The following is a 10,261-nucleotide window of genomic DNA, read 5'->3' as shown; positions in this document are numbered from 1 at the left end:
CAGATAAATTGGTTAGTCTCTAAGGTGCCACAAGTACTCCTTTTCTTTTTGCGAATACAGACTAACACGGCTCTACTCTGAGGCTCCAACGACAGACTGCTGAATTGGAATTAATTTGCAAACTGGATACAATTAACTTAGGCTTGAATAAAGACTGGGAGTGGATGGGTCATTACACAAAGTAAAACTATTTCCCCATGTTTATCCCCCTCCCACTCCCCACTGTTCCTCAGACGTTCTTGTCAACTGCTGGAAGTGGCCCACCTTGATTATCACTACAAAAGGTTCCCCCCCCCCCCCCGCTCTTCTGCTGGTAATAGCTCACCTTAAGTGATCACTCTGGTTACAGTGTGTATGGTAACACCCATTCTTTAATGTTCTCTAAGTATATAAATCTCCCCACTGTATTTTCCACTGAATGCATCCGATGAAGTGAGCTGTAGCTCACGAAAGCTGATGCTCAAATAAATTTGTTAGTCTCTAAGGTGCCACAAGTACTCCTTTTCTTTTTGCGAATACAGACTAACACAGCTGCTACTCTGAAACCTGAAATTATGTTCAGTTTCACTGGTGTAACTCAGAAAAGAATTTGGCCCCTGGTATCTTTGAAATACATTGAAATATTATTTTTCGAGATGTTGCATAGAAGTAGCATTATACACAGCAGTGGCAGATGGTCCAAAGAGGACATGTTTGGATCCAGACTAGGTTTATGCTGTGGTTCAAATTCAAGATGAACTATGGTTATGCTTTGTGTTTAGGCTTGATGGCATCAAGAACTTGTGATCCATCCTCGTAAGATATTGCCTCAAAATCAAGTGATGGGCAGTTTTTGCTGTGTCTCTGCATCTTGGGCTGCAACAGCACTGGATTTGGGAAATAGACCCTTTTAGTTTTAGATTCCAACTGGAACCAAAATTGTAGAAGCAGATTTGAAATGGGGGGAATCAAATCTGAAAACCTTCCCCACCTCCACACTGACCCTCTCCAAAAATAAATAATAAATCAAAGAAAACCTGGAGGAGTTTGGACTTATGGTTACAAATCAGGTCACTCTCTAATTACCATGTGATCCTATAGAAGTATACCAGAGAAAATATGGAACCAGTCCTGGTAAGTTCTGAACACTTCCTGAGAAGCCCTGAGCATCCCAAACTCCCACTGAAGCCAGTGGGAACTGGAGTCACTCAGAACCTACAAGATCAGGCCCTATATAAAGTAAATGGGTAAAAGGCCAAGTGAGTTTATCTTTTCCTATCATTGCACTGAACTGCACTGAATTCTTTCCTTCATGGGGGAATTCTTCAATTTCTTTAAAATTCTTCACTTTCTGCCCTGAGGAAGAGGGGTCATACATGTTTTTCCAACCTCAAATGTGTGGCATTCTCACACAAGGAGTTGTAGGACCATTCCACAAGGAGTAGGTCTAATTGTTTCCTGTGAGGACCTAAATAAATGCATGATGGCTTTGTACATACCATCATGCACAATTTGGCTGAACGCCTCAAATAGCAAGCATAACCAAATCATTTTTTTCCTCTAAATGAGATGTATCCTTTCAAACTGTTTTGTGTACTTTAAAAAATAAACATGGTTCTGTTTAGTGACTTTGGAAGTTAGCAGTGCTTTCCAACTACAGACATCAGGCCAGTTAGAAAAAGGACTTGTTTGCTGAGTTTTTGTTTTGCTTTTATGGTCCATGTGACCATTTAGGAGTTTGGATCCAGAGGGAGTGAATATACGTATGCAGTACACGTTGTTCAAGCAGCTAATACTTACAGTAAACAGAGGTTGCTTAACTGTTGAGTAATGCTACAATAGTTATTTCCAATATTTTGCAAGAAACAATGTTCATGCAATGTTTTACCACTAGCAATTTGTTAGTGGTTTTCATTTCATGCCAAACAAACCTCTCAGGCCTGTAATTTTAAAAACATGGAGTATTACAGATTGGAAACTTTAGGCTTGTTCTGCTTTTGTAAGGTAAAGCAAATCAGAAAGGGATCCAGTTTCTAATCTCCCTACTGTGTTATTTTAAAATGTAAAAAATAATTTACACAAAATTTCCTTCCTCCTATTACATCTTGTGAATTATGCAGCCTGAACAGGAGGGGGAGCTGCACAAAACTGACAACACAGGATGTGCCTGTTAAAGAAGGCTTTTTAAAAAAAAAAAAAAATTAAAAATACAAGAAGAATATTAGAGGAACACAGATAGGATCTGAATGATTTCCTTGGGTTTCTTCTGTAATTAGAATACTTTTATAGAACTTCTCAAATGCTGCTATTGTTACAGAATTAAACCTGGTGACACAGGAACCCTGTAGCTAATTTATAAAGATTTTTGTCTCATTTACTATGGATGTACTTTCCTTTTATTTTAATGATATGTAGAAACACAGGTTTAGTAGGTAAAGGAATATATGATGGTGTGACAGTCCTCGCTCAGAGGCTGGTTGATAGAGGAGCATCACCTGCTGGGCAGGGGTTTAGGCCCACGACTTGCAGGGGCAGTGATTGGTAGGGGAGCCCGCACCCTCCCAGTCCACCAGGCTCCAACCTAGGGCCCTTTACGGACTATCAGTGATCTGACAGCCAGGGGCGCTAAAGGCTGCCTTCCCCAGGCCACTTCCTATTCCCTCCTGCAACTGTCCCAAGGTTACCCTCTGGGTTAAGGCAGCATGCATGGTATCTGCTCACCACAAGGTACCTTCTGGCAGCTGCATGTAGCATGGTATCTTCCTCTCTCTCAAGGCAGCAACTTCCTCCGGTGTTGTGGCTCTCCCTCCTGGCCAGATCAGTCCCAGGACTTTCCTCTGCTGTAATTAGAATACTTTTGATACAGCTCTCCGCCATTGCTAAGAGTTTGCGTAGTGTTTTCATTCAAGTTATAATGATTATTTATCATTTATATAATGATGGTCGCACCTCCAGGTCCAAACTGAGATTGGGGGCCCCATAGATGCTCTAACACATATATAACACAACACAATATTGTAACAGTCAGTCCCTGCCCTGAGGAACTTACAGTCTAGACACACAAAGGAAGGGAGAAAGGAAGTATTATTATCCTAATTTCACAGATAAGGAAATGAGATACAGGGACCCAAGTGGGAGGCAAAAATGAGAGTTAGGTGCCTAACTGACATTTGTGCCTTTGAAAATAATTTGGGGGGAGTAGGGGAGTGGAGAGTGGGAGAGAAAGAGAACACAGACATGCATGAGTACTCACGTGGGAGGTGGAAGACGAGGATCCAGTCCTCCTGCTCCACAGGCATTTTTTATTTACTATCCACAATAGAACAATTTCAACAGGAGAAACCAAGAGACCCCACATCAGAATACCCTATAACCCAGTGGTTATGCCACTCACTTCAGAGATGCAGGTCCCTGTTCAAATCCCTCCTCCACCTCAGGTGGATGAGGAAACTTGAACCGGGGGTTTCCCACTTCTGAGGTGGGTACCGTAACCACTGGGATAAAAGTTATGAGGGAAGGCTTCCTCCCTCTTGGCTGCTCTGTGTAAACTTGCCTATAGGGGCCCAATCGAGCCGGTGAGGTCTGAGCATGCTTATCAAATCAGGACCTGCAGGTGATTTAGGCGGAGGAACATATATCTTTCCCCAGTTCATGCATCACAGGGTGGCTGAGACATCCAGGTGCCTGGCATGGGGCGGCATGCACATGCTCATAGCTGAAACATAGGTGCCTAGGGAACCTTTACTGCAAAAATTTAGATGCCAAGCAGTTTGAGGCACTGAGCAGGGGTTTTGTGAATCCCAGTGGTGCCTGATTCTGGGATTTAGGTACCAAAAGTAGCAGTTAGGCACCAACATCCTTTTACAACTCTAGCGCCTAAAAGTTAGGTATGGCAATGCTGAGCTTCACCACAACTAAGTTCCTTTGTGATTCTACCTGTCTGGTCATATATGTAAACTAACTAGGACAGAAGTAAGTAGCTACTTTAAGAACACATAATATACTCTTAATAAGACTTTTCAGTCCAGAATACTACTAAGGTTAGTCTTAAAGTTTTTATTATTATTAGGATAAACTATGAGTCTTCCAACTATGATTTTACTACTGCCACCAATTTAACAACCTCTAAGATATTCTGGTGCTACCTGGTCATCAGCATTCTTCCCAAAGAGAATATAAAACCTTCCTGAATTATATTTAGACAGTCCACAGCTACTATGTGTACTGCATATATGCAATTTTTCTGATGTTAATGTCAACAGCATCATTTGCAGAGGAGTTTGGTGTAATGTGCATACCCATCATGTCAGCATTGCGTCAAATGACACAACAAAGCAAAACAATTCTCAGTCGCTTCCAAATTGAACTGCTGCCATAACCTCATCTTGCTAATACACTCTGTCCAAAATTTCATAAGCAACCTCCGAATTTGCGTCTCCATTTTTGGAGGCCCAACTTGGCACACCGTTAAAATGTCTCAAGTTGGGCACTTCAAAACCAGTCACTCAGAATTAGTGGCCACTTCTGAAAGTGCTGGCCTAAGTCATCTTTTCTTTCCCTTTCCCCCCCCTCCTCCAATCAGTGATAATTTGGAGTGTAACTTGTATTGGCCAATCTGTGGGCACACATTGCTACCCTTTACTGGATGGAGTATCAGAACTGCTCATGTGCTTGTGACTATGTCTCATTCAAATGGCTGACCTACAGAGAATATATGCCCCCAAAATACTATCTATAGCAGATACTCCTTGGTGGGCCAGCTGCTAAAGGGGACGTATAGTCGCATACACTGGCATTCCATGGAGTAGAGAGCTGTGCTACACATACATACACTAGATGATTCATTAAAAACTATCTGGAACAGATTTTCAGTTCCTTCTTGAAATCTGTGATAGTGTGCTAGCTCAGGGAGGGGAATCTGAGGTGTGCAGCACATATCCTGTGATGGGGAATATGCATATGTCACCAATACAACGATAAGAGGGGAAAAAACATACTGGAACCTTATCCCTATATCCTAAGCCAGTGGGGAAGCTCAGTTTCAGGGAAATTTCTCATAAAGAAAGTATGTTCTGGACCAGAAGAGTGAGCCCGGAAAATGTCTGGCGAAAGGATTGTGTGGTGGAGGTGAAGGCTAGACAAACACGAAAGGTCTGGCAAAGATTCCACCTTTTCAGAAATTGCTGGTGGAATATGACATGGAGGGAAGGGACAGATGCAAGGGAAGTTCATGAGTTGTGGAGTTCTTGAGGTGGCAGTTGCAGAATAGCAGGAACATGGACTACTCACAGTCAGTAGAGAATGGAGAAATTCCAGGGGAGAGCAAAAAAATGACGAAAGGTTTAGAAAACCTGACCTATAAGGAAAGGCTAAAAAAAACCTGGGCATGTTGAGAAAAGAAGACTGAGAGGGGATCTGTTAATAGTTTTCAAATATGTTAAGGGCTGTTATAAAAAGGGCTGTGATCAGTTGTTTTCTATGCCCACCGAAGGTAGGGCAAGAAGTAATGGGCTTAATCCACAGCAAGGGATATTTAGGTTGGATATTAGGAGAACTTTCTAACTCTAAGGATAATAAGCTCTGGAATGGGCTTCCAAGGGAGGTTGTGGAATATCCATCATTGCAGGTTTTTAAAAACAGGTTGGACAAACACTTGTCAAGGATGGTCTAGTTTTAATGGGTCCTGCCTCAGCACAGGGGGCTGGACTTGATGACTTCTTGAGGTCCCTTCCAGCTCACATTTCTATTATTCTATGTCTAGATTCTATTCCAGAACTTTGGTAACAGCAGTGATAAGCCGTTCTTATTTCCTGTGTAAATGTTTAGGGTGAACTTTTCCCTCTAGAAGAATGAAGGAAAATTTAACACAAATAGTGCAGCGATTTCCATGTCCGCTTCCAAAGAATGCACCCATTTTGGTTCACCTGTGGTCTGGAGTAGGATTTGGGAAAATAAAGTAGCAGAGGCTGTCCAGCAGAAACAAAAGGGTGATTAAATGGAAAGAACACCAATAAGGTATTAACTCTGCAAAAGATTTTACTCCCATCTCAAGGGCTATTATCTGGCAAGATCATCTTAGATTTAATTTATATGGTAGTTTGCTAAAATTGTATTTTGGATATTAATATAAATAACCTTAATATGTGTTTGCTCAAGTTAACAAAATGCACAACAAAGATTTTTAGATAATCATTTGTGGCAATGTTATCCCTTGAAAGGGGATCATTTCTGAATGTTAATTTAGTTGTAGCTTCTATGGATTGTCTGGGAGGGTAAACCAAAACAAGTGAGAAGGGAATGTATATTATTGTATCGCTGCACTATGAAAAGTGGGTGAGTTTCTGTTTTTCTGCTCTGAGTTTGTAAAAAAAACTGCAGGGATAGTGGGTTTGTTCAGATGCTCTTGATATTTGGAGGCATGATCCACCCACTTTCCCAAGGTTTATACTGTACTCTGAGTGTTGAGTAATAGATTGCTAATCGGCACAGCAGCACCAGCTGTGCAGCTACTGGATGTGCTTCAACAAAACATCAATTTTTCAAGGAAAATTGGCTACAAGAAGATAACAGATGTACAAAAGAAAATAAGCAAAATATAACTCTTAATGTCTTTATATCAAGCTTGGTAGAACTTTTTTTTGAAAGAGAAAAGCAATGTAAATATTATAAATAGCTATTATCAGCACTCTGGGAAACTGATTTTGTGATACAAGTTTGCTCACGTTATTTCACAACAGATGAAGGTGCTATTGTTGCATCTTGTCAATTGCACACTTGAAAATTCCTCTTCTCATTTCCAAACAACTGTAATTTTTTTAGTGCAACCAACTAGCAACAAAGTTGACAAGAGCCTATGCCTCTTCTAGATTGGCTTTTCTTAGAAATGAAAACACTCCAGTTAATTCTCTGCTCTGTGTGATTATTATTTTACCTTCCTTGAAATGGGAACTGCGTGGACTTTGCTAAGTGGATGGAATTGCAGTTCATTGTCCCTGAAGTTTATTTCTGATTTCTACCAGATTATTAATTTGTTGTTATTTATTATTTGCATTGCAGTAATGCCTAGCAGACTCAATTTTGGACCAGCAACCCAAGGTGCTATGTAAACACAAAACAAAAGAACATTTCCCGCCCAAAGAGCTTACAATCTAATATGGAACTTCTTTTATCAGTACTTCTTTGTAATGAATCACAAGGGATAAACTTTTATGTCCTGTGGGGCTATTTCACTAGGGCTATTGTTTCTTTCTCTGCTGGGGTTGATTTGTAACAACCCTCCACCATGAGTCAGCTGCAGGGATAAAACCTTCAGCCGCCAAACCACCGCTTTCTACCCCCTGAGCTAAAGGAGTAACTCTTTAGGTGGTACTGATAGCAGGCTCTTACTCTGTATGTGGGCAAGCCTCTAGAGTGAGCTATGATTACACATACACTTGTATTACAGCACACCACTGTCAAACCCTTATTGCTGTCAGTAACCTTTTCTATGCAGTGACCCATATCTCCCAACAGCTCAAGTGGCTAAAGTGACATGCAACGCCACTCAGATTTGGTCCATCTGCATGTCAGATTTGGTCTGTCTGCATCTCCACAGGTGGAAATGGAAGGGCGGATGGGCAAAATTTGATTGGCATTGCAACCTAGAACACGGGGTCACAGTGCCACTCAAATTTGGTTGGGCTGCCCCTTGATATACAGAAACAGAGGGGTAGCTGGGCAAAACTTGAGTAGCGTTGTGACCCCGTGCACTAGATGACAACAGAACTTGGTTTGGGGGCCCAGGGCAAATTGCCCCTTCTCTCCCCCATCACCCCTCTTGATGTCTCTGAATTTGGGAAATGTTCTGCTTCATCGGGGACAAGGATGTTGGGAAAGGGATCAAAGCAGGACAGTCACATGCAACCAAGGTCAGTTGAGCGGTCCGGATACCAATAGATTCTCCTTTTAGAATGCAGGATAAAAATACGCATTGCTGTGTATATTAACATTTTAAACAACTCCAGTTAATGGTTGCTAATCAACACAACGATGGTAGGAAAAAAATGTTGCTAGTGGTGGCAAAGTTGTTGTCTAGAAGCCCCAACCCCGATTAAGGTCCCGTTGTGATAAGTGATGTACATATAAGAGATTCTTCCTCACCTGAAGAGTTTACAATCTAAATAGATGAAGCAGACAACAGGTTGCAAGCTCATGTTAGGATTTTGGACACTCCAGTAGTTCAGAGTTGGTCCAAACAAAGGTTTTGATTTCAGCCCATCTCTTCAATATAATTTTACATTTTGCAGATAGTGTCACAACAAAAGAGGTTCTACATTTTTAGTCACCCTACTCTTCATTTGTGAAGTCTTTCTTCCTAATTAGCTTTTGATGAGTTTAAGAATTATGATAGACATAAAATAGTTCAGAAACAGACCACATATATGCTTTGTAATTTCAAATGAACGCTTAAAATAATTATTAAACAAGTCTTTGTTTTCATGCTGGGCTGACGTTTTCTTCCACATCTGTAGTAAATTGTCCCAAGGAACATGCAGTAAGATGAAGAGAATTGTCATTACATAACACGGCTGGGGTCAAGAGATGAGACTATGAGTCATGAAAAAGATTAGTGTAACCCTTACTGCTGATTACAAACAACTTGATTTTATGCACTGCGGTTGAGAGATAAACATACATAAAACTTGTTTTCCTTACCCAAATCTTCCCATTTCTATGTGTTTTCAGCCACCTTCTTAATATGCTAACATCTCTTATACCTGGCCATGATCCCATAAATGGGTACCAAGTTGTGAGAGGACAAAATGGTTAACAATGCAATTTAGAGAGCCTCGTTCTGATGGTTTTCCAAGAAGTAGCTGACGGATATAATTTATACACAGTACATTTCAACACAAGTTGAGTTCCCTCGTCAATGGATTTTCGAGTTCTTATAAATTCTGGGTCCCATGGTACCATAGTTTTTAGAGGAAAATATTCTTTAAACTGGATCATGCAATATAAAGTATGATTTCTGGCAGACCCCCCTTTCCAGATGAAAGAAATGATTGGGAAGGCCAGTTTGAGTTACTCCTTTATTTTGGTTACAGTAGGATCACAGAAAATATATCTACCCTGTTGGGAAGTAGCTGTGCCATGCTGGCTGAAATCAAGGAAATTTGCATTACCAAAAATACTGCTTTCTGCCAAGAAGAATCCACAAAATTTGAGTCTGCGGATAGGGTTGCCGTGTAGTACTTTGGGGTAAATGATATTAATGTTATTCAATGTATGTCCAAAAGGGTATGCAGGTGTTACTGAGGGCAAAAATTGATCAGTCAGATAGTGAAGTTTGCAGCTGAGAGTAAATGTGTTTTTGAAACCGCCAATGAGCACTGGTGTACTTGGAGAGGACAACCAAATATCAACCAGCCTACTCAGGAAGTGAGAAAAAAATATGTTTGCTGGAGGTGGTGGTACAATGGCGTTTGGGGAAGGTGGGGGCCCAGGAGTGCGAATGCTTTAGTCCTGAGGGAGACACCAACAGGAGAATAAATAATTGGGAGACACTCCCTGCTCTGCTGTTTGCTCCTGTGGGGACGCAGGACCAGGGTGGGGCTGCTCCAAGGAGATTGCTCTGACAAGAAGATGTGTTGCTTCTGTCTGTCTACATATTCATGCCTAACACAGTGGTATCTGACACCACTGATAGAGGGGCATTGGTCAGGTGAGGGAGAGATTAATCAAAAATCTACTTTTCAGCTCTGAGACAGAGAAACACAAGAGAGGAAATGTCCGATCTCTAGCATGATTAGGCAAAACAAAATATATTTCTGTAACTTTTGAAAATCATGTACTTTCCTGACTTTAGATTTAGTGGTGGCATAAATTAATGTAGACATTTTTTCTGTGCAAAACTGTTCTAAGTGTTTCTTTTTATGCTGTTTTACCGTCTGTTGACCAATATAAGTAAATATTAAACTAGTTATTATAAATATATTCTCCGGTCTGGTCTGCACTATGTGATCCAAATGAAAGCCTGGATTTCTTCAGAATTATTGATTTCATTGTTGCTGAATGGCTGTAACTGAGAGCATGTATAAAATTCAGAAACCACCAGGTCTTTTGAGCAGTAGAGACCCCTCTTTTACACAGAGGAAGCAGGGCTGCAAGAAATCTGAGTGTATGAGATAAACATATGGAATTGTTAGTTACATATGGAGTATATTTGGGAAAGGCAGGGAGAAAAAAAATATTACATTTCCAGTGGTAATCATTATAAAGTGGAATAACTGTTAAACAACTG

The 10,261-nt window shown here is 40.8% G+C and overlaps 1 long non-coding RNA gene across 1 annotated transcript in view; it reads right to left on the bottom strand.

Annotated features, from left to right (window-relative positions):
• Positions 1–2,748: 2,748 nt before the first annotated feature.
• Positions 2,749–10,261, bottom strand: part of LOC141989496 (uncharacterized) — a 117,421-nt gene continuing 109,908 nt past the window's right edge. The window contains exon 4 of the long non-coding RNA XR_012640001.1: positions 2,749–2,819. This is a non-coding gene — a long non-coding RNA (uncharacterized LOC141989496). The remainder of the gene's footprint in view (positions 2,820–10,261) is intronic.

The sequence above is a fragment of the Natator depressus genome, chromosome 6 (assembly GCF_965152275.1).
Source record: "Natator depressus isolate rNatDep1 chromosome 6, rNatDep2.hap1, whole genome shotgun sequence".
In the NCBI taxonomy this organism is placed as follows: domain Eukaryota; kingdom Metazoa; phylum Chordata; order Testudines; family Cheloniidae; genus Natator; species Natator depressus.
This window is presented reverse-complemented; position numbering and strand designations above follow the sequence as displayed.